We start from the raw sequence: 25584 nt of genomic DNA, 5'->3' as shown, positions 1-25584 counted from the left end.
ATTTCCCTTGAGAAGATGGTGATGAGCTACCTTCTTAAACCGCTGAAATTCATGTAAGTCTTTGTCCATCCGGGACAAAGCGGCCGGCTTGACTGGCACCCCAACCACAAATATTCACCCCCTCCACCACTGACTCGCAGTGGCAGCCGTGTGTACATGTCTACAAGAAGCACTGCAGGAAATCATCAGCGCTCCTTCGAGTACCCTTCTCTTGCCTGGTAACATACAGCTCCGATAACACTCAAGAACTCAACACCATTCAGGACAAAGCAGCCTGTTTGATTAGCATGCCACCAACATCCCCCACGCCCTCCCCCCCTCAACCCCCACCTTAAATATTCATTCCATCGGTGCCACACCATGACTATAGTGTGCACTGCCTACACGAAGCACAGCAGAAACTCACCACTGCACCTTTGACAACACCTCCCAAGTCCATGAAGCCTATCACCTAGAAGGCTATGGACAAGGCAGGCAGGAACACCACCACCTCCAAGATTCCATCCAAATCATACACGGCGCTGTGGGTGTACCTACTCCACATGGACTGCGGTGGCTCAAGAAGGCAGCTCACCACTGCCTTTGCAAGGGCAGTTAGGAATGGCCAATAAATGCTGGCCAAGCCACCAAATCCCATATCCCAAGATTATTTTTCAAAAATCCACAATCATGATTTGGAAACATATCACCATTTGCGTTAATCACTGTTGGGCCAAACTCCTGAAACTCCGGACGCAATGCCACTGTGGGATTACATTCATCTCACAGACTCAAAAACATGGTTCAAAATGGTGACTTACCACCCACTCAAAGGCAATTAGGGATGGGTATAAAATATTAGTCTTGCCAATGATGCCGTGGTGCCATGGATGAATAAACAAATAAAATAGGGTCACTTTTCGACTAAAAGTCTACAGAGAACCTTTTGAAATGAAAGAGTTAAAGGCTGACAAAGCTAGCTCCAGTGAGATGAATCATCTCTGGCCTCTCATGGCTCCATCCTTCACTGATTTCCTCAGACAGGCGGCTCAATTATTCAAGACAAGCAAAGAATGTTTCTGTCCATAAAATTATTGGGATAAAGCAAATTTAAGTGTGTTCTTTCCAAACTCAAAAAACATTGCCAATTGAATAAAACTCTCAAGGTCATGGTATTTGCATTGGAGGGATTGGTTTCACAGTTGAGAAACCTGCCTCAGACTATAGTATCTTTTTGTGTATCAAAATACGATCATGCATTTCCTGTGCGAGAACCTGGTCTTCAAATTTATATGTACCATGACAGCAAGTAAGAAACAATTATCGTCACACACAATAGACAAAAATGCTTATTTTTTGTCACAGTCTTGTTGCTTTTTTTAAAGCCAGTTATTTTCTGTAGTCTGAATTTTGTGAAATCAGTTTTTATATCACATCACATTAACCTAATCTAAAATGAACCATTGCAGTGGGATTTTAATAATGATGTATAACTGACGAAAATGGAATTTAAAAGATCACACTAGGTGACCAAAGTTGCACGAGAAACATGCCATTGTGACATGCTATTTGGAGCCGCTTGATAAGCTAGGACCATGCTAGGGCAGCACGGTAGCATTGTGGATAGCACAATTGCTTCACAGCTCCCAAGTCCCAGGTTCGATTCTGGCTTGGGTCACTGTCTGTGCGGAGTCTGCACATCCTCCCCGTGTGTGCGTGGGTTTCCTCCGGGTGCTCCGGTTTCCTCCCACAGCCCAAAGATGTGCAGGTTAGGTGGATTGGCCATGCTGAATGGCCCTTAGTGTCCAGAATTGCCCTTAGTGTTGGGTGGGGTTGCTGGGTTGTGGGGATGGGGTGGAGGTGTTTACCGTGGGTGGGGTGCTCTTTCCGGGAGCTGGTGCAGACTCGATGGGCCGAATAGCCTCTTTCTGCACTGTAAATTCTATGATGATCTATGATCTGCTGCCATTTTGACAAAGGAAAGCACAGTATCAGGCAGTGATCATCTCTAATGAATATTCTTCAGCGAGTCACTCATCTCCTGATATTACAAAACCATTCCACCATCTACACAGCACAAGTCAAAACTGTGATATAATATCCTTCACTTGTCCGGTTGAATACAACTCCGACAACACTCAAGAAGTTCAACACCATCCCAAACAAAGCAACTTCCTTAATTAGCAGCCAATATTTCACCTTAAGTGTTCACTTACTTTACCATAGCCCACCATAGCTGTAGTGTGTTCAAAATGCAAGAAGCACCGAAGAAACTTACCCGAGTTGATCCATCCAGAACGATCGTAGGCTGGGATTTTCTGGTTCTGTGAGGCGGGACATATCGGCGAGGCGGCAACCAAAAGCCCATTGACTTTTTTCATGACTGGAACATCCCAGTGGCAGGCAGGGTCAGGAAATTGCGGCCGTAACTTCCCAAGGCAACATTTCTCATTAGTTTCTATTATGTATTGTAACCAATGTCCTTCTGCATAGTACGTCACGTGATATACGGTGTTATGGGTCAGGGTTTAGAGAATCCCAAAGTGTATCATGGAGTTCACCTGACCCACAACTATTAATAATATGTGGTTATGCGGCGCACACAGCCCACTCGACAGGAGTGGAACAGCAGAAATGCAAAGTATTGTTTAAAGCAAAACAATGCTTATTCTATGAACTCAAGTTAACCTTTTTAAAACAAACAGTGAATATCTTAGCAACCAGTAAATCAAATACATCCCCCAAAGAATACAGCACTAAGTAATCTGTGTGCTGTTCTTTTGCACCCAAAAGACTTAACAAACCTCTAAACAGGAGCACATCAGGGTTTACATTCAATACTGAAAACATTTATAATTCTGAATTCAACAAATGATTAAGAGATAGTCCTTCATGGTAGAGATCAACAGAACAGCCCTTTGTTTTAACTCCAGATACAGCTCACTGAAAAACACAGACACACCCAAGCTTTTTCTCAAACTGAAACTAAAAAGCAGAAGTAGAGCACAGTTCCACCCACACTCTGACATCACCCCAGTGACATGAGCAGCTCCATTTCTTAAAGGTACATTTATTAAACACCCATTTCTTAAAGGTACTCTCACATGCCAATGGTGACATCACCAGAGGCACTTGGGAGATTTCCCTCTTTTTCACCTCGGACTGTGAGCAAGCAACACCTCTGTGATAAACGCTGATGACTGGGTAACTAAGCTAAGGTGTGGTAACCTAGTTATCCTTTATCTCGACTGTGAAGTAAAAGAAAAATTAACACAAATTAAATTGGAAGAGAAAGACATTCGAGGGGAGGATAAATTACAGAAAAAATTACAACTTGAGAACAGGTAACTGTGATGCCAGGAAAAGGTGACACTATAGAACCACTCAATGAGAATGTGGAATCACGGAGGTCCTATGAAGAAAGATTCCAATCCTACCTTGGTGCAAACAGGACACCGGATAAAGTTAAAATAGCAACTTTCTTGAGTGTAATAAGATGGTAAACCTTCACCCTATTACAAAGTCTTATCCATCCTGCAAAGTCTGGTACAGTAGCTTACGAGGAATATACAAAACCCATGAAGAATACTTCTCGCCCAAATCGTTCATTAATCAGAGCAGAGAGATTCATATTTCATCGATGTAGTCAAGAAGAGGGTGAAAATATTTCACAATTTGTAGCTGCACTACGGAGACTAGCCAAGAATTGTGAGTTTGGATTGACTCTTGAGGACATGCTGCAAGACAGGCTGGTGTGCGGATTGAGAAATGGGACAATCCAGAGATGTTTACTGACAGAAAGCTCTCTAACACTCCAACTTGCTGTTGAAATAGCAGGTCTATAGAATTGGCACCAAGAGAAACCTCCCAAATAAGATCTGGCACCAAAAAAGAAGATGAGTTCTGAGAAAAGATCTCTCAGGACGCAAGCATGCTATAGGTGTGCCCAGGTGGGGCATTCTCCACAGGAATATTGGTGTTGAGAAAGCAAATGTCATAATTGTGGAAAACAAGTTCACATTACAAAAGTGTGCTGGGCCAGGCAAAATCCTTCAAGTTTGAAGATGGGTAATAAGAATGCACTCAAATCCACAAGTAGAGTTTACAGTATCACCGAAGGCAATGAAAATTCCCAGGAAGACACAAGGTTTACGGAGATCAAAGAACTAAAGCTTGGGGCGTGATCTAATGGAAACATTTCTAAGTGTCATTTGTAGCGGGTTTTGCTGGGAGTTTTCTGTCAGCTCTATCAGCGAGTTTACTATTGGTATTTAACCCACTCAGTCACTTTTTGGGGCCCTGGGGACTTTCTCACCGGTTTAGCCCACATTTAGGGTCGATCTATCGGCCACACTGCACCCGAAAAGCAATGCGCCACATTGCACAGGGCTGGTAAATAGCGGGAGACCCCGCTCCCAGGATCTACCCGATTCACCACGCCTCACGATATCTAATGTGATCTTGCTAGACGTCGCAATGTGAAGCCCACCCATTGTGGGCGGGATCACTTTTTGACAAATCTACATATGAAAATGAGACAGCTCGTCTCATTAATATGCCGTTCCCTGAGGTAACCAAGGCATTGGTGTCTATCCCCTTCACCTTACCCCCCCACTTAGGATCCCCTTCACCTTACCCACCCCAATCTTTATGAGACCCTTCATACCCCACCCTTCATAGCCCCCTCATCCCTCCTTTCATGGGCTTGATCCCCCCCCCCCCCTCAGGCTCTGACTCTTGTAGTGTCCCCTGGCACCCAGGCAACCCGGCACAGTCACTCAAGCATGATGGCAGTGCCAAGGTGCTTTGTGCAAGAGGGAGAGCCAGGATGCCTCCCTGCCATGTCCCCTACCAGCCAGTGGTCTCCAATGGCCAGGGAAACCCCTCAAGTACAGGTACACATGGTCAACATTAGTGTGGACCAGTACTGAACTGAGCCTGGTCCATGGCGTGCTGGTGAGGCCGTAAGCTCCCGGGTGCCAGGACAATCCAGCACATACATCTTTTAATGAACCATATGCTGTCTGGATCTTGCCCTCCCTGTGCGCGATCCAGATCATGATGTCCTGCGAGGTCCTGTTGAATCTCGTGTGATGTCTTAAATGTTGCAAATCTGCGAGAAGCCTCTCGTGAGATTCAATGGCCTTGTCATGTGACCAAGTCGGGTGCAACGAGGTAGTAAATCGCTCCCACAATCTTCATGTCAAGAGAAAAATGCACATTTTCCTGATCATCAAAAAGCTATCTTGGCCATGTAATTGTCAAGGACAGACTCCACAAGGAACGTGAGAAGATGATGCTGACTTTAGATATGCCAAGACGGGGCAGCACAGTGGCGCAGTGGTCAGCATTGCTGCCTCACAGCGCCGAGGTCCCAGGTTCGATCCCGGCTCTGGGTCATTGTCTGTGTGGAGTTTGCACATTCTCCCCGTGTTTGCGTGGGTTTCGCCCCCACAACCCAAAGATGTGCAGGGTAGGTGGATTGGCCACGCTAAACTGCCCCTTAATTGGCAAAAATGAATTGGGTACTCTAAATTTATTTTAAAAAATAGATATGCCAAGACCGCAGAATATATCGCAACGGAGATCCTTTTTGGAATTCACTGATTACTCTTGAAAATATATTCTGAATCTCGCGATCATATTGAAACCAGTTCCTACAATATTATAGGCATCATTTTTTATCCAGAAGGCGGTGAGGGTCTGGGCCGCACTGCCAGCGTGGGTGGGAGAGGCGGGTTGCCTCACATCCTTTAAAAAGTACCTGGATGAGTATTTGGCAGGTCATAACATTCAAGGCTATGGGCCATGTGCTAGCCAATGGGATTAGGTCGACAGGTCAGGTGTTTATCACATGTCGGTTCAGGCTGGATGGGCTGAAAAGCCTCTTCTGCACTGTGTGCTTCTGTGAATTTCTAGAGTCCCACAAACAATTAGGACATCACCAGAGGCATTTTAATACATTAGCATGTCATTAACGAGCATTCTCGTCAGAACCTCACCCCTCATAGAATATTCACAGGGCACCGGCGTGACATCACGCCAATATCATTCACAACACATCTACAAAAGCGTGAACCTGGCGGCCTCACCTCCGAGGGAGGTTAACTCTCTGGCAGCCATGATTCGCCAGGCTCCTCACTGCTCAGGGTGCACCAGAGAGAATGTGGGGAGACAGGTAGCATCAACTAGGGGCCAGAGCTGGTGGTCAGTCACCCGCTGGTATAAGACTTGTTATTGATACTCTGTTTCCCTTTTCAAACAGCAGATTTGAATTCCTTCCACAAAGCAATTATCTCTTTTAAGTTACCTTGTAGTCTGGAACAGCTTTTAAAATGAAGATAGCGAAAAACACTTCTTTCAACCTGTGCAGTTCAAACCATTCCAAACTGAAAGCGAAAGTAAAACACACAGAGCCACAGCCCAGCTCCACCCACACAATGACATCATTGAAGCCATGCGATAAGACAAAACCTATCTTAAAGGGACACTCCCATGACAGGAGCATGTGATGTCCACGGGCACCATCGAGGTATTCCATGCCCGCTGGGCACCGCAAGGTTTGAGGTACTTTTGTGACTCTTTTAATCACATTTTTGTTTGATGTTCTTTAGGAGGTGTAAGATTCCGTGAGAAACCCCGCCATTTGTTTTTCTCGCCGGTACTGGCACTTTGCTATTATTTGGTAAGATTCCTCCCCTTCCCAATAAAAAAACATTTATAAAAAAAAGATTCCCCCCCCCCCCCCCCCCCCCTTGTGTTGATCGCACGGAGAATTTCCTCAGGCCAGTCCTAAATTGGTCTTTCACTAGTTTTAACTTCTATCTCCCTGACGTCCTGCTCCAGTTTATGTAAGCGCAAGTGTTTCTTGCATGTGATTTTTCTAAGGTAGATGATTTAAAGAGCAGTGTGGCAACCAGAATTTAACACTGGCCTTTCAGCTTGCAGCTTTTTATTTGTTGGGAAGGTCGTTTTGCTTTTGGGAGGATGACAGTTATATTACCGAACGTTAAAGAGAAAACAATTGTACTGTGTTGTCGCAAATTCCCCACAGAAGTGAAGATAGCATTAATTTGGATAGCATTAATTATGCCAGACATCATTTAAATTTCCAATGCTCACAAGCCAATTGGAACAAATGCCCCTTTTTGTGCAGCTTTTATTTTTTTGGCAGCTGAATGCAAGTTCCTTTCAGTGGAACCTGAGCCACTGCCAATATACCAAGCTGTAGCTCTTTCATTTCAGTCATAAGACAGCTTGATCTGGCTTGATCACATGGTATGACAAAGCAGTATCAAAATACTAACATGGCATATCAATACTTTAAAATTAATATTTTAAGGTTCATACGAACATACAATTTAGGGGCAGGAGTAGATCACGCGGCCCCCTCGAGTCTGCTCCGCCATGACTGATCTGATTGTAACCACATCGCAACGTTCCTGCCTTCTCTAAATAACCTTTCACCCCCCCCCCCACCCCCCTTGTTAATCAAGAATCTATCCAGCTCTGCCTTAAAGATATTCAAACATTCTGGGGCTGGTTTAGCACAGGGCTAAAGAGCTGGCTTTTAAAGCAGACCAAGGCAGGCCAGCAGCACGGTTCAATTCCCGTACCAGCCTCCCCGAACAGGCGCCGGAATGTGGCGACGAGGGACTTTTCACAGTAACTTCATTTGAAGCTTACTTGTGACAATAAGCGATTTTCATTTCATTTCCGCCGCCTTTTGAGGAAGAGAGTTCCAGAGACTCACCACCCTCTGAGAGAAAATAAATTCCCTCATCTCCATCTTGAGCGACTCCTTATTGATAAACAGTGACCCCTAGTTCTAGATTCCCTGACAAGAGGAAACATCCCCTCCACACCCGCCCTGTCAATAGCCCTCAGGATCTGATGAAAGGCCTTGATCAGGCCGTCTCTTCCTCTTCTAAACTCTAGTGGATACAAACCTAATCTCTCCATCCTTTCCTCATAAGGCAACCCACCCATTCCTTATAAAGGAAGGTCCAGTAAACCTTCTCTGAACTGCTTCTAATGCATTTACATCCTTCCTTAAATAAGGAGACCAGTACTGTACACAATACTCCAGATGTGGTCTCATCAATGCCCTGTACAACTGAAGAATAACCTCATCACCATCACACCAGTGCCGAAAAAGAACCAGGCAACATGCCTCAACAAGTACTGTCCGGTGGCCTTGACACCGATCATTATGAAATACTTTGAGAGGTGGGTGATGAGTTCATCAATGCCATATTCTCACAATTCCTTGATCCATTGCAATTTGCATACCGCCACAACCGGTCCACAACAGATGCTATCTCCCTGGCCCTACACTCATCACTTGAGCATCGTGACAAGAAGGACTTCTACGTCAGACTCCTATTCATTGACGACAGCTCTGCCTTCAAGACCATAATCCGAGCCATGCTCAGATCAAAACTCCAAAACCTAGGACTAGGCTCCTCCCTCTGCAACTGGATCCTCGATTTCCTGACCCACTGCTCGGTCCAAGATCGCAAGAAGCTGCAGACTGTGGTGAACTCAGCCGAATGCATCACACAAACTTGCCACCCACACATTGATTCTGTGTGCTCGCTGCCTCAGGAAAGCAGACAGCATTGTCAGAGACCCTCCCACCCAGGCATTGCCTTCTTCCAGACCCTTCCATCAGGCAGGAGGTACAGACGCCTGAAGACCCGCACATCCAGACATAGGAACAGCTTCTTCCCCACAGCTACTAGACTCCTCAACGACTCCCCCTCGGACTGATCAGTTCCCTGTAAGAACACTATTCACGATGCCCTGTGCTGCTCTTGCTCATGTATTTGCTTTGGTTGCTTTGTTTGGCCCCTTGTTCCACACAGTAGCCAATCACTGTTTGTCAATGTTCTCTGTTGATTATTCTTGTGTCTACTATGTACGTACTGTGTACATTCCTCAGCCGCAGAAAAATACTTTTCACTGTACTTTGATACATGTGGCAATAAATCAAATCAAATCAAAATCAAATCATAGACCACAATCAGTAAGGATAAACAACAACACCTCCTCCATGACAGTCTTCAATACAGGGGCCCCACAATGCTGGTTATTTAGCCCTCTATTATACTCCCTATACACACACGCCTGTGTGGTAAAATTTAGCTCCAACTCCATCTACATGTTTGCTGATGACATGTCTGCGGTGGGTCAGATCTCGAACAACAATGAGTCAGAATACAGGAGGGAGATAGAAAACCTAGTGTAGTGGTGTAATGACAACAATCTCTCCCTCAATGTCAGCAAAACTAAAGAGCTGGTCATTGACTTTGTTGCTCGTTTTAGCCTTAGTTTACTTTATTCTTATTCTGTCACCTTTGCTCATGAGTCGCCAGGTATCTTTCTGATACCGCCACGTGGTTCAAGTTCAAGTAATGATTAATAATGCAACACACCGCTTAGTAAGAGTTAAATCAATGCTCATTTATTATATACAACAATTAATACTTATACAATAATCCTACTTCTCGACTACTACCTACCACTAAAGGCCAATACTTAACTTTGGAAATGGCCCACCAGGTCAGGGAAATGAATAGTCTTTCGAATTGGTTCTGAGCCTGCAGGATTCAAAAGCTGGTACAAGTCGATAGTCAGGAGCGCCTATCTGGTAGCGATCGCTGGAGTAAAACTTACAGTTTCTTGTAGAAGGGTCTCGAAGGTTGCGAGCAGGAAGAGAAGGGTCGAGTTGATCTTGGCCCCTATTCTTATAGTCCCCAGGGGCTTCCCGCCTCTCGGGGCAGACCTCGTACCTGGTTCCAAGTGATTGGACTTGGTCCCAATCACTTGGTTCGATAAGCTCCAATAATGGGGCGATTCCTTCATCGGCGGGTGGTCGTTTACCTTCCTTTGTGTCAGTCCCTGCTGGCGCCGAAAGGTCTGGGTCGGCTTTCGATTGCTAATTTGTGGCAATTGTTCCCGGGGATGGCTGCTTACTATGCAGATGGCTGGGTTGCTGTGATGTTGATGGCTGCAGGTATCGGTCTGGACTGACTTCCCCAGAGGCGAATACACTGTTTTACCTGCAGCTGTCCGTTTGAGTCCTGTTGGCTGATTTTCCCATCAGCCTCTTCCATTCGCCATTTAAAATCGAGGTTTGACCATTCTAATCGGGAATCAGCCGTTTTACGTGGCTACATTCCCTCCTTGTGATCCTAATGTGAAGCGTGAAGGATCACATCACGTTGTTACTTTCCATTCCCTGACCGGGGGACACACCTCCTAAACGGCTTCTGCTCTGACCCTAGCTATGCACAAAACCTTTTACCTAACAATTCTAAGGGCGCTATGTCAGGCAGGGACATGCATTACAAAATAACAAACTTGGAACCTCTAATTTATCCTTATTACACTATACTCGCTAAACATTGCGTTATCCTATCTTCCTAAAACATACAACAAACTCACATCATTCCATATAACTTTTCTTGGCTTGGCAGTCAAGCTCAGGATCATACAAGGTTTTTTTCATGAAAGGTTTTGTACATCTTTTTATTTACAGCAATAACTCAAGTGAATGCACTTTATTGTTTTTATTATAGATCGCGGGGGTTGGGGGTCTGGTCGTAACCGAATATAGGGGGATCTGATCCGATATACCGGGGTTCGAGCGCGGTACGCTCTCCTTCTCCATTTCCGTAGGCGCATAGTCTGCACTACACAGCAGAGTATCGCCAACGCTAACAGTGCTTCGATCACGTAGGACAGGGAGTACCAGGTTATGAACCTGGCACACCAGGAAGATGCAGTGTCGCTGGTGACTGGGCTCTGGGTACTGCAGGGCAGTGAAACATTAACGGCTGGGAGGTTTGAAGTCATGGGGTTCGCATTCACGCGCAACCAAATGTCCACAAAAATAATGTTGAGCACGATGAAGGAGGTCCTCATGGCTGTCCTCTTTCCTTTTCTTTCTTTGAGTGCTCTTTATTTTCTCCGATCCTGGAGCTTCTGGAGTTCTGTAGAACAAGCATAGCATCTGTAACTATCTTTTTTCAATATCCGGTATGCTAGTGTGTCTGTCCTTTGGTGCCAATTATTCCCTTATAATTGGTCACTATGTGTGACTCCCTCATTTTTTTTTTTCAAAAACAAATTTTAGGATTCAGCACACTTCCCAATGACGGACCAGTGCTGATTTACCATCTAAATGTTCCAGGATGTAAATAGCAGATGGCAGCAGCCTAAAGGTCGTCTAAACAAATAAAAACTTTTTGAAATGAAAAATGTCAAATGAGGTGCGTATGGGCCGCGACGGGTAAGATTTGGATGGAGTCCCCGGGTAGGACGGCTACCAATGCCGTATCTCCCCTACCCGAGCGTGTTTGACCAACGGGGGGGTCCCCAGGCAGGGCGGGTCTCACGCCGTCTCTCCACTGCCTGAGCAACCGACAAGAACGGGCACAAATGTAGTCATCGTGGTGGGGCTGCCATAGTGGTTCTATCCTTGAATCAGAAGAGCAGTTACGATCGGGCGTCTGATACCCGAACCAGTATCAACTGAAAAGCTAGTTCCACTGAACAAGCGTCTGGTCTGTTGACCAGGTATCTGCAGATAAGTTGGTACCGCTGAACAAGCGGCTGGAAAAACATCCTGTCGGACGAACAACACGAAACAAACGTACGAACAACATAAAACATCCTGCAGGTTCCATCAGAATACGGGACATCGTAAATCACATTTCGGCTGGGGTGTAATTAGCATATGGAGGGAGTGCAGCGTGACCAAAGAAGAAAGGAAGGAGGAGTGAAACAAAAATGAAGTGGCCTTGCTGAGGTAACGCTGCCATGAGAAGTGGTGGGTAAGCGCTCACAGTTTGCATGGGGCAGCTGGGACCTTGTAGCTGCTGTGGGTGGTGTTCTCTTTCATATATGGGGGCTAGTCTAGCTGGTGGGGGTCTCCTGCAATCTCGGGCGAAGTGTCCTGGCTGCCCACAGTTGTAACATGACCCCTGAGGCACATAAGGTGGAGCAGGCTCTCTGGTGCATTGTTCCCTTGGGTGTGGTTCCCTGGGTGGGGGGTCGGGGCTGTTGGTGTCTTTGCTGGTTCGGGGGGCATTTGTGGGCTGATCCCGTTGCTGTTTCAGGGGGGCTTGACATTCTCGTGCGTAATGTCCTAATTGTCCGCAATTGTAACATTCCGGTGGTTTCTGTGGGGGGCTGTTCTTCCTTTGTTTGCCCATGTGGGGTTCTGGTGCGTTTTAACTGGATGCATGTCTGCCTGCTCTTCCTCGGGTTCCCTAACTGCGGGTTTGTCTGCTTCTGCCTGCTGTTCTTCGGGATTTTTAACTGTGGGTTTGCTTTGTACAGACTGCTCCCAGGCGCGGGACAATCTTTTAAAAACCTATTTCTCATTGTGGGCTTCCTCTGAGGGGTCATAATTCGTACAGGCTTTTTGTCCTGCCTCTGTGGCATGGGAGATAAGGGTGCGGGTCCATTTGGCCATACCGTCTTGGGACAAATGGGCCCATTCTAAATGACCGAAAACTGCTGTGAAATGAATCCGCTGTGGGGTGTTCTGTCTTTCCCTACCTGCACTTATTGAGGCCATCTACGGGGTCACCCCGGTTATACCCGATCGCATCCAGGATCGCGGTATGCATTTCTGCAAGGGTGCCTCCTCCTACGTTCTGTGGGTCGGGAAGAGCTGCTGCTACCGATGGATCTAAACTTAGAACCATGAGCTTTACATGCTCTCTCTCATCCAGGCCGTACATGTTCGCCTGATGTTTGACGGTGGTAAAGAAATGGTGGGGGTCTGCGGCGGGAAGGAACGGTGTGATTTTTGCACACGCGTCCCGTAATTGGGTCACTGTTAGGGGGGTGGAATATAGAAATTCCACCTCGTCCGATGTGGCTGTGCGGTGGGTGGTTACAGGGTTCATTGGAGCCTGAACTACCTGCTGTGTGCGGGGTTGGGGTGCTTTTCTCCTTTGGGGCTTTCCCTGCACACATGTTCCCTGAACATATCTCTGCGCTGTTTCTTGTAACTCGTCCCAATCAGGGCCGTCTTCCTGGTCTAATTTTTCCCCAAAGGTTTCCTGAAATCCTTTCTGAACAGAAAGCAGTGATTGCCGGTCTGCAATCTGCTTCCGGCACTTTGCATGATCTATTGTGCTCTGTCTTTGTTCTGTGGTGGCAGCGTGGAGTGCTCTCAAGGCTGCCTTAAGATCACTGCATTGTTTCTGTATCGTCTCCACCTGCTTTTCTGTTTCTTTCCTTACCAGGACTGCACGCTGCGTGTCCTGATAGGCCTTTTCATACTGGGATTGGAAACTGCTTAAATGCGCCAGACAAGACTGGTGACCCCGTTTGGCGTCAGCCACCTCTTCATCCTTTGCTGCCAATTTCCTTCTTAACTCTAAATTTTCTTTCTCAACCTCGCATACATCGACTTTACTCATCCGATGTATGCCCTCTAATTCTTTGCGGAGCGTCTTGATGACCTCCTCTGTGCCTCGCAATTGTGCCAAACAGGACACGATTGCCATCAGCTTGTGAGCTTTCGCTAAGCTCTTTTTATGTATCTCACTCATGTTCTCCCACCAAGTATGCCCTATACTTCCGGGACCTGATTCTTCATTATTCCAGAAATCATTCCACATGGGCCATCCTTTGCCCTTGAGATATTTCCGGATTTCCTCTTCCCAAATGGGACACTGTCCCACTCTACTGCTGCTGGTCGCTGCGACCGCAAATTCCTCAGGGTTCATGAGGCGCTGCATAGCCTGCATGGCCATCTTTCCTATCCGCTTGCTTCGTTTAAATTTGGAACAGGGGGCTAAGGCGGTGTCGTAGATGCGGGTACGGCTTGCGCTAATTTCCGAAAATACAGACTTCCGACAGTTTTGACGCAACAAAAATCTATCAGTTTTACCTTATAGCCCTGTTAGTTACGCATGCATACACACACTTCCGAATTATGACTATTAATCAGAACTGCTTGAACACTTGTGGTTTTCTGTTTCCAATTGGATTTTAATTCAAAATTTCTTGGGTTCTCCCGGAGTGGTTTTCCACTTCAAGATCAGGTCCCGTCAGGATGTTGCCAAAATGTTGCTCGTTTTAGCCTTAGTTTACTTTATTGTTATTCTGTCACCTTTGCTCATGAGTCGCCAGGTATCTTTCTGATACCGCCACATGGTTCAAGTCCAAGTAATGAGTAATAATGCAACACACCGCTTAGTAAGAGTTAAATCAACGCTCATTTATTATATACAGCAATTAATACTTATACAATAATCCTACTTCTCGACTACTACCTACCACTAAAGGCCAATACTTAAGTTTGGAAATGGTCCACCAGGTCAGGGAAACGAATGGTCTTTCGAATTGGTTCTGAGCCTGCAGGATTCAAAAGCTGGTACAAGTCGATAGTCAGGAGCGCCTATCTGGTAGCGATCGCTGGAGTAAAACTTACAGTTTCTTGTAAAAGGGTCTCGAAGGTTGCGAGCAGGAAGAGAAGGGTCGAGTTGAACTTGGCCCCTATTCTTATAGTCCCCAGGGGCTTCCCGCCTCTCGGGGCGGACCTCGTACCTGGTTCCAAGTGATTGGACTTGGTCCCAATCACTTGGTTCGATAAGCTCCAATAATGGGGCGATTCCTTGATCGAGGGGTGGTCGTTTACCTCTCTTTGTGTCAGCCCCTGCTGGCGCCGAAAGGTCTGGGTCGGCTTTCAATTGCTAATTTGTAGCAATTGTTCCCGGGGATGGCTGATTAAAATGCAGATGGCTGGGTTGTTGTGATGTTGATGGCTGTAGGTATCGGTCTGGACTGACTTCCCCAGAGACGAATACACTGTTTTACCTGCAGCTGTCCATTTGAGTCCTGTTGGCTGATTTTCCCATCAGCCTCTTCCGTTCGCCATTTTAAATCGGGGTTTGACCATTCTAATCGGGAATCAGCCATTTTACGTGGCTACAACTTCAAGAAGTAAAGTATCGTACACACCCCTGTCTGCATCAACGGGGCAGAGGTGGAGATGGTTGACAGCTTCTAATTCCTCGGTGTGTACTTCACCAACAATCTGTCCTGGTCCACCCACATCGACACTACAACCAAGAAAGCACAACAGCACCTGTACTTCCTCAGGAAACTAAGGAAATTTGGCATGTCCACACTGACTCTGACCAACTTTTACAGATGCACCATAGAAAGCATCCTATCTGCCTGCATCACACCCAGGTATGGCAACTGCTCGGCCCAAGACTGTAACAAACTACAGAGTCGTGAACACAGCCCAACCCATCACACTAACAGATTCAAAAACAGTTTCTTCCCCACTGTTACCAGGCCCCTGAATGACCCTCTTATGGACTGAACTGATCCCTCCACACATCTTCTCTATTGAGGAGACTACACTGAGTATACTTCACATGATATCTGTGTCTATTTGTTTACATTGTGTATCTGTCATATGTCCTATGTTTTTTCATGTATGGAACAATCTGTCTGGACTTTACGCAGAACAATACTTTTCACTGTACCTAGGTACACGTTACAATAAATCCGAATCCAAATCTCAACTTTTGTAATCAATTTCCCTCACGATAAACAAATAACATTATATTAGCTTTCCTGATTACTTGTGTAATTAATGACTTGGGCGGCATGGTAGCACAGTGGTTAGCACTGTTGCTTCACAGCGCCAGGGTCCCAGGTTCGATTCCCAGCTTGGGTCACTGTCTGTGCGGAGTCTGCACGTTCTCCCCGTGTCTGCGTGGGTTTCCTCCGGGTGCTCCGGTTTCCTCCCACAATTCCCGAAAGACGGGCCTGTTAGGTGTGTCATGATATTCAAACACACACATCATGATAGACACACCAACAGACAAATCAGAACACACAACACCACAACCAATGACAGAAAGATATAAAAGCACAGACACGACCCCCGGTGGTCAGTATTAGCTGCAGAGGAGAACCAGGACACATCTGTTACCAAACACACTCAGGGAGACAGCACGTGCAGAGTATCCAGAACGAACTGTATTATAAGAGTTATAATAAAATAGAGTTATACCACATACAACTGTGTTGGCTCATCTGTGCACCAGAGCACCCAACACCACATGGTACAGGAGTGGATCGATACCTGCCGGCATACCTCAGTGTACACAGACAACCAGCAGTGCCCAGGCAAAATGATAGAGCTCCCGGTTCCGCAGCCGCTCCAGTGCTACGGCGATCTCCGCGAAAACTGGCGGCGATTCCGGCAAATGTTCGAATTGTTCCTGGTGGCAGCTGAACTCCAAGACCTGGATGATAGCGAAAAAATTGAATTTCTCCTCACCATCGCCGGTGCAAGGGCAAGAGAAATATTCACAAGGTTCAGGTTCTTCAGGACGCAGCAAAGGTACGATTACCAGGCAGTCCTGGACAAATTCTCCAAGTACTGTGAAGAAAACGCAATCCAATCGGCAAATAAAGGTAAGAAAAGCTGCAGTACTCACCTCGTGGCTGGGATCCCGGAGCCCGAATTCCCAGAAGCCAAAATCCCGGGCCTGAGAGAAGGCTGGGTCGAGGTCGGCGGCCATCTTGCTAAAGGTATAACGCTAGCACAGTTGCGCGAGCAGTGCGCAGAACCGGAAGTTTCGTTTGCGCATGCGCGAGATGCGGCGCATGCGCAGTCAAGAAAACGGCCATCGGTAAAGGAACAGCGATCTGAGCATGCGCAGTCGCTTCCTACGTGCTACATACCGAGCGTCAGGATGTCAGAGGCCCCAGACTGCACCAATTTAAAAGGGAAATGTCCCAAATCCAATTTAAAAGGGAAACGTCCCAAATCAAAAAAACAAAAATCTGTTAAAGCTGTAAAACAACCTTCCCTCACCTGGAATGACAGCACAGTGCCGCAAATTGACCCAGGAGATGAATTTGACCTCCGAAGAACCCTCCGACAAGCAGTTACCTACGCACAAGCCGATGATTCCGACCTTGAATACTTCGATGACGATCTTTACAGTGTTTCCGGACCTCGCGAGCCCAATGATAGCTCCGTGGTCCTATATGACTATGACTCGGACGAACCTTTCGTGTTGCACATTGGCGGCCCCCACATTGAATCCGACGCAGATGCGGATTCATTTTTCGGATTTGAGGATCTTCAATCCAGCAGATATGACGTTCCAACTTATCAGTACCGGATGATGCTGCAGCCTGACATTAACAGACAGGGAGCGGTGCAAGCACACGGAGAGTGCCCTGCTGCCACACAGAGCGTGGTCCACGTCCCGCTCAACGTTCCCGACTCTATGAAAGAAGACATGCAAGACTCCAGAGTGCAGTCCTCGCATGAACCAGAAGTGACTCCAGTGTCACAAGCCTCCACAGAGAGCTCGTGGACAGCCTCCACGATAGAGGCAACGCAAGACTCCAGAGCGCAGTCCTTGCACGAACAAGAAGTGACTCCAGTGTCACAAGCCTCCACAGAGAGCTCGTGGACAGCCTCCACGATAGAAGCAACGCAAGACTCCAGAGCGCAGTCCTTGCACGAACAAGAAGTGACTCTAGTGTCACAAGCCTCCACAGAGAGCTCGTGGACAGCCTCCACGATAGAAGCAACGCAAGACTCCAGAGCGCAGTCCTTGCACGAACAAGAAGTGACTCCAGTGTCACAAGCCTCCACAGAGAGCTCGTGGACGGACTCCACGATGGAAGGAACGCAAGACTCCAGAGCGCAGTCCTTGCAGGAACAAGACCATGAGGGTCTAGCAACCTCTCCTGACCAACCAGCGGCAGACGATGCAAGTCTGCCATGCTCACGTGAACAGCAAGAAGGCTATAACAGCCTACCATGCTCCACTACACAGCAGCATGAACATGACGGTCTCTCATGCTACAATGAAGGGCACAGCGCTGAAGACTGTTCAAGCCCAACTGAAGACAAGCCAAAGGAATCGCCTCGTCCAAGCCCGAAGAAAAAAGGTTTATGCGCTGACCTTCAGGATCATTATAGCCGAACAGAGATTAATAATGCTGCACGGCCACAGAAGGATGCTGAGGATTTGCTAACGAAATTAATTGAATGTTTAACTTGCAAGGAGCAGACTGAGAATTGCCAGTGTTTTAGTACGGATCGAAAAAATGGACAAGACATTGATCCTCAGGTAATGGAAATAACACAACCTGAATCATATCTACAGCAGGGACAAATGTCTCCCTTCAACACAACACCGCAAAATCCCAACTTCGGAGACCAGCAGTTAGTCAGTAATGACTCTTCAAACCTTGAGGGGAACATTAATTGCATTGAACCTATACACGCTCCACTGATTATTGAGCAGAACATTGGAGCAAGAATCCTGAGGACACCGACATCGAGTAGCCAGATAACGAATTTAAAACCCACAGCAGGGTCAAGTGAACCAAGTGTGCTTTCCACTAATGGTGAAGATGCAGATAAGGTCGACCCGATTATCCATTGTACCACACTAACCCCAGTGATTAAGCAGTTATGTATGGGGAGTATAATGTGGGCAATTGAGAACAGTAAAAGAGAGACTGTGACCATGCCAGTCCCAGCAAAATCAGACCCAGAGACCATGAAGGCATGTACATTAGACAAAGATACATATGAGGCACCTGAGAAGAAAAGTGAAACGGAATGTTCTTTGGAAAATAGTACAATGTCGATAGAAACATTGGATCCTATATTCGAGACCATACCTATGGGAGAATTTGGGGGTAATAAACAAGGTTCTGCAATGTCTGGGGGAAGATTTAAAATTCCAAAGAAGAAAAGCCCAAATGAAGGACAACGGCAAGACAATGACAGTCCACCGACATGGTGTGCACCACCAGATGAAAACTCTGACAATTTACCCAACCCTAGTGAACAGCAAGCTGCTAATGAGGATCCATCCACGGGATGTGAGACGAGTGACGACAGCATCCCACTTCCCATGCAAAAGGTGCAAGGTGACAGACCTCGCCTAGTGCGTACCGAGGCACTCAACGATCACGGTGGGACCACTGACGACTGCGGTGGCAGCGCACCGCTTCCACCCTCGATGGCTCGACCCTCTCCACTGGTTGGTGCATTCCTGCATGTTCCGACTCCAGAAGTGCAGCTTCAGGGAATCTCGGCTGCCTCCAGTGAACCTGTTGGGACTCCGGACGGGGGGCATCGACGGAAGGCAGACCGGACTCCAGATGGGGAGCAGCCAAGCGCCGACTCTGATTCGCGCACGCCAGACCTTGCTCCGGACGGGCGGTGTCACGGCCTCGGTGATGGCACGCTCAGGGTGACGGCGGATGCCACGGCGACAGGGAATGGATCGCGTGGCAGTCCCACTGGGTCGGCAGTGGCAACCAGCACCGGCGGTCCAAGATGGACACACCAATTCGCGCCATCGCCAGACGTTGATGCGAGCAACAATTCTCTCTCCAAGGCGACATGCTTCGACGTTTCTCTGCGGAGTCGCCCTTCCGGCACAGCAGGTGGCCGGAACCAGCGTACACGGTCTCGGCCAACTTCCACATCTGGCACAGTCATTGCCTTGCATGATATTAGTGATGGTGCTACTTCGATGGCAACGACCCATCGGCTACAAGATGCCGTCCACCACAAACATAAAAAGAAAAAGACTCCACCTTGTTCCTGGCATGCAGGGCGGATGGATTGGTGCGTAGGCGCAATCAGCGAGCTTTGCGCCGCCTTCCACGCTCGCAACTGAACCGTACGCACACGACGGATCCTCCACTGGTTCCCAAGGATGACATCGTGGAGATGCCACGGATCATGCCCCTTCCATCGCCACCAGAACCAAACCACAGCCAAGGCACCACTAACAAAGATGTTGAATATTATATTTGCACGAATGAAAAAACCAAGCACTGCACGAAGTACAACAAATGGTAAAGTAGAGACTTCGGCAACAGCATCACCTCCAACAGTCCAAGGTGAACCAGTGTGACCCCAAATCTCCACAGCTGAACCGGCTTGAGGACCAGCCCATTCTTGAGGCGGTCACCCATTAGACTGGACTTATAACGCTGTTCATACGTTCAAAAAGTCAAACACTTCTGTATTATAACCTGTTGTTGTTTATTGTTCCAGATATCGTCTGACCAGACCAATGTTCAAGTTTTTTTTTTCTCTCGCATCCAAGTTTTGTTATGGTACAACCTTGTTAGTGTGACGCACCCGACATCGCCCCATGTAAATAGTTACGTCATATACACACGCTGTACATAACACACACACACACTCTTCGATGCACTCACGACACAATTATATTTATAACCACGTAGGCACATATCTTTGTAAAAAGGGGGGATGTCATGATATTCAAACACACACATCATGATAGACACACCAACAGACAAATCAGAACACACAACACCACAACCAATGACAGAAAGATATAAAAGCACAGACACGACCCCCGGTGGTCAGTATTAGCTGCAGAGGAGAACCAGGACACATCTGTTACCAAACACACTCAGGGAGACAGCACGTGCAGAGTATCCAGAACGAACTGTATTATAAGAGTTATAATAAAATAGAGTTGTACCACATACAACTGTGTTGGCTCATCTGTGCACCAGAGCACCCAACACCACAAGGTGATTTGGACATTCTGAATTCTCCCTCTGTGTACCTGAACAGGCGCCAGAGTGTGGCGACTAGGGGATTTTCACAGTAATTTCATTGCAATGTTAATGTAAACCTACTTGTGACAATAATAAAGATTATTATTATGTGTGCAGAGCACAGCGATTCTGATGGTCGGGACAGGAAGGAAGAACCTGCCATTATTTTATGGGCTCAAAGGTCCAACTGCTATTTTTAGCAGGCAGACGGGCAAACATTCACTGACTGCAGGCCCAGAATTCCATCCAGGTTCTGCAGAGGCCAGTAAAGAAAGTGATGTGCTGCCCCACAGTTCAGTGTTTAGCACTGTTGCCTCACAGCGCCAGAGACTCGGGTTCGATTCCAACCTCAGGGTGACTGTCTGTATGGAGTCTGCACATTCTCCCCGTGTCTGCATGGGGTTCCTCCGGGTCCTCCGGTTTCCTCCCATCGTCCAAAGATGTGCCGGTTAGGCGTTCTGGCCACGCTCAATTGCCCCTAAATGTCCAAAAGGTTAGGTGGGGTTACGGGGATAACGCAGGAGATTGGGCTGAGGTAGCTTGCTCCTTCGCAGGGTCTTTGCAGACTCGATAGGCCAAATGGCCTCCTTCTGCACTGTAGGGATTTTATTCTATGATTCCATTCAATGAAACCACCCTGGAGACTCTCCTCTAGGCTGTCCAGGAAAAGAGGGTGATGCTGTTTCCCACGGGTAGAGCAGGAGGCCCTCCCAACTGACCATGGTGGCCTGGATGGAGATCAGGGTGCAGATTAGTGCCCAAGGGGCCCAGCATAGAAGTGCCCAGCAGTGTCGCAAGAAGCTGAATATTCACCAAGGAAAGTGCGCTGAGTACTCACTGCAAACTGACACTCATAAAGGTATCAGGCAGTGTAACTGCGAGTTCTCAGGAACGTCAGACAGGAGTTTGGGTTGCAGCACTCACCAACAGATAGAAAGGGTGCGTTAACTGTGTGCCAGCCGTCTCATATTCTCAATCTTACACTAGTTACAGGAAATGCAGCTTGTTAATCACTTACTGCTGCAGCCTCAGCAGCAGCTGCCATCGGCTTGCTGCTCCTAAACCGCTCATTCAACCATCGGGGGAACAATCAATCCTTCTGTCTTTCTACAGGAGAAAAACACTGACAACAAGGGGGAGCCTGACTGCAGGCGGAATTCCAGACACTTGATCCCTCATCCAGTAAGAGGAGCAGGCCGCGGCATTAGCTGGGGAGGAGCCGGACTGTGCCGATGCTGAAGGTGAGCGAGGGGGAATCGACCAGAAAGCCAGTGAGGATGCCAGCGCTCTGCAGTTGTCAGCAGCACCCACAATGTGAAACTCTTACTTCATTAAGAAGCTTGTTTGGTCAAGCACGAAATATCTCTTTTATCCAGTCCAGATACCAGCAAGAAAATGGGGAAGCCTGGAACACAACCACAGCACCAACCCCTCCTCTGAGGGTGGTGCCTCAGAAGCCTCATAGGAAGCACCACCGTGGTGTTCACCTGCACCCTCTATACAGTCACCTCAGTGCATCCACGTTCTAGAGTAGGTTCCGAGTCACAACCTGGTGAGCGGTTCGCTGGCATGGGTGAACAGCTGGCGGAGGAAGTGACAACTGAGGTCTCCAACAACTGGAGGACTGCTGGAGACGAGGGCCCCGTTCAGGCCCACGCAGATGACGAGTCTGTAGAGTCGGCCCTTTGGCATGTTGCAGACGCAGAGACAGACAGGGAAACACAGGCAGTGTTCCCAGCGGCCCTGCGCAGTCCGGGCCGAAGGCTTGAGGAGTCTGTCCACATTCTGTCTGATTTGGCCTCCACAGCCTTCCGTGGGAGAGAATTCCGTGGGAAAGAATTCCGTGGGAGAGAATTCCGTGGGAGAGAATTCCGTGGGAGGGAATTCCGTGGGTTCACCACCCTCTGAATGAAGATATTTCTCCTCACCTCAATCCTAAATGACCTACTATGTACCCTCAGACTGTGACCCTTTGTTCTAGACTATGAGGTTAAATTAACTTAAGTTCCCTTGCCAGCCATTGGTGGTAGGATTGGCCGATTCTATCTTTAGTTACAAAAATAATTGTGGAGCCACCTTTAGCAAGTCCAGCCCCACATTAATCACTTTCATCAAATTAAAACCATACTCAGAGTATGGGACGGCACGGTAGCGGAGTGGTTAACACTGCTGCCTCCCAGCACCAGCGATCCGTGTTCGATTCCGACCTCGGGTGACTGTCTGTGTGGAGTTTGCACGCTCTCCCCGTGTCTGCGTGGGTTTCCTCCGGGCGCTCCGGTTTCCTCCCACAATCCAAAGCTGTGTCGGTTTGGTGGATTGGCCATGATAAATTGCCCCTAAGTGTGTCCAAAATGTTAGGCGGGGTTACGGGGAAAGGGCGGAGGATTGGGCTTCGCAGGGTCGGTGTGGACTCGATTAGCCAAGTGGCCTCCTTCTGCAATGCACGGATTCTATGATTCCGTGAAAACATGCCATAATTAATTTGCGGATTTTCCATTTTTAGCCAGAGTTTTTCAGTCAATATATTGCATATATCCCTGTCATCATTCAAATTGTCTCTTATAATATGACTTAAGCCTCATCTATTCTTACATATCTATTATCTATTCCCAGAAAGCAGGTTCTGTTAACCACACAGTTTGTTTTCCCTACAATATGCCAGTTTAGTTCGAACCCGGGCTTTAGGTTATTTTCCCATGCAGTTTTATTCATGATTACTAATTTCATATGGAAATTCTTGGAGGCAGTGTGGGATTTTTGGAAAATTGTGCTCAAAATATTGAAGTATTTTGACAGAATAAGGAAGGAGAAACTGTTTCAAGACCTGGAGGGTGGGGTACCCAGAGAACAAGTTCAAAATATTGACCAAAGAACCCGAGGAGAGAGGAAGAGAACATCTTTAATGCCATGATCTGGAATGCACTGCCAATTTCTGCCCTATCAGTCTACTCTCCATCATCAGCAAAGTGATGGAAGGAGTCATCAACAGTGTTATCAAGCAGCACTTACTCACCAATAATCTGCTCACATAGGCTCAGTTTGGGTTCCGCCAGGGTCACTCAGCTCCTGACCTCATTACAGCCTTGGTTCAAAAATGGACAAAAGAGCTGAATGTCAGAGGTGAGGTGAGAGTGACTGCCCTCGACATCAAGGCAGCATTTGACCGAGCATGGCATCCAGGAGCCCTAGCTAAACTGGAGCCAATGGGAATCAGAGGAAAAACTCTCCGCTGGTTGGAGTCATACCCAGCACAAAGGACGATGGTTGTGGTGTTTGGAGGTCAATCATCTCAGCTCCAGGACATCACTGCAGGGGTTCCTCAGGGCAGTGTCCTCGGTCCAACCACCTTCAGCTACTTTGTCAATGACTTTCCTTCCTTCATAAGATCAGAAGTGGGGATATTTGCAGATGACTGCACAATGTTTAGCACCATTCACGACTCCTCAAATAATGAAGCAGTCCATGTCATAATGCAGCAAGACATGGACAAGATCCAGGCTTGGGCTGAAAAGTGGCAACTTACATTCGCGCCACACAAGTGCCAGACAATGACCATCTCCTACAAGAGAGGATCTAACCATCCCCCCATGACATTCAATGGCATTACCGTCACTGAATCCCCCACAATCGACATCCTGGGGGTTACCATTGATCTGTAACTGAACTGGACTAGCCACATTAATACTGTGGCTACCAGGGCAGGTCAAAGGCTAGGATTCCTACTGAAAGAAACTCTCCTCCTGAACCCACAAAGCCTGACCACCATCTACAAGGCACAAGTCAGGAGTGTGATGGAATACTCTCCACTTGCCTGGATGAGTGCAGCTCCAACAACATTCACGAAGCTCAACACCATCCAGGACAAAGCAGCCCACTTGATTGCTCCTCCTTCCACAAACATTCAAATCCTCCACCACCAACAAACAGTGGCAGCCGTGTGTTCCACCTACAGGGTGCACTGCAGTAACTCACCAAGGCTCCTTCGACAGCACCTTCCAAACCCCCGACCACTACCACCTAGAAGGGCAGGAGCAGCAGATACCTGGGAACCCCACCAGCTGACTTGGAAATATATTGGCCGTTACTTCACTGTCGCAAAATCCTGGAACTCTCTCTCTAACAGCACTGTGGGTGTACCTACACCTCAGGGACGGCAGCGGTTCAAGAAGGCAACTCACCACCACCTTCTGAAGGGCAACTAGGGATGGGCAATAAATGCTGGCCTAACCAGCGACACCCACATCCCGGAAATGAAGTTTAAAAACTTGTCTGAAAGTCTGGGGAAACAGATTCAACAGGAATCTTTAAAAGCGAGTTGGATAAATATTGGAAAAAGAAGAAAACAATGGTGCATGAGTGTGGAATAGGACAAACTGGACACCTTTCAAAGTTGCAAGGATCACTGGGTTGAATGCTCAGCTGTGTCTCTGCTCAGAGCAACAGACGTTACAAAAAGCTTCACTTCAGAGCAGAAGTTACAGCATTGGCTGCAGCAGAATCTACCAAATCATGATGGATGGCATGTCGTGGTGAAAGGGCCAAATACACAAATTCCCCAAACTCTGCAATGTTCTCAGACTTAATTTTTTTTGAAATTTAGAGTCCCCAATTCTTTTTTTTTCCAATTAAGGGGCAGTTTAGCATGGCCAGCCCACCCACCCTGCACACCTTTTTGGGTTGTGGGGGTGGGACCCACGCAGACACGGGGAGAATGTGCATACTCCACACGGACAGTGACCCAGAGCCGGGATCGAACCCGGGTCCTCGGCGCCGTGAGGCAGCAGTGCTAACCACCGTGCTGCCACCTCAGACTTTACTTTAAGTCAATGAAACACTCTGATGCTTTGGGAGTCGTTGCCAGTTTTGTGAGGGCCACGAGGAATCCAGCATGAGTTTGTAGAGTCAAACAGTAAGTAATTTTATTTACAACAATATATACAGCAGCAGTCGTTCACCACTGCTTCCTCCTCGAGC

At 47.5% G+C, this 25584-nt stretch overlaps 2 long non-coding RNA genes across 3 annotated transcripts in view; both read right to left on the bottom strand.

Moving 5' to 3' along the window:
* Window positions 1–21612, bottom strand: part of LOC140393502 (uncharacterized) — a 43079-nt gene extending 21467 nt beyond the window's left edge. The window contains exon 1 of the long non-coding RNA XR_011935629.1: window positions 21535–21612. This is a non-coding gene — a long non-coding RNA (uncharacterized lncRNA). The remainder of the gene's footprint in view (window positions 1–21534) is intronic.
* Window positions 1–25584, bottom strand: part of LOC140393673 (uncharacterized) — a 184564-nt gene that overhangs the window by 101853 nt on the left and 57127 nt on the right. The gene's annotated exons all lie outside the window — the stretch shown is intronic.

The sequence above is a fragment of the Scyliorhinus torazame genome, chromosome 17 (genome assembly GCF_047496885.1).
Source record: "Scyliorhinus torazame isolate Kashiwa2021f chromosome 17, sScyTor2.1, whole genome shotgun sequence".
Lineage (NCBI taxonomy): Eukaryota > Metazoa > Chordata > Chondrichthyes > Carcharhiniformes > Scyliorhinidae > Scyliorhinus > Scyliorhinus torazame.
The sequence above is the reverse complement of the archived record's forward strand: the minus strand, read 5'-3'. Positions and strand labels throughout refer to the sequence as shown.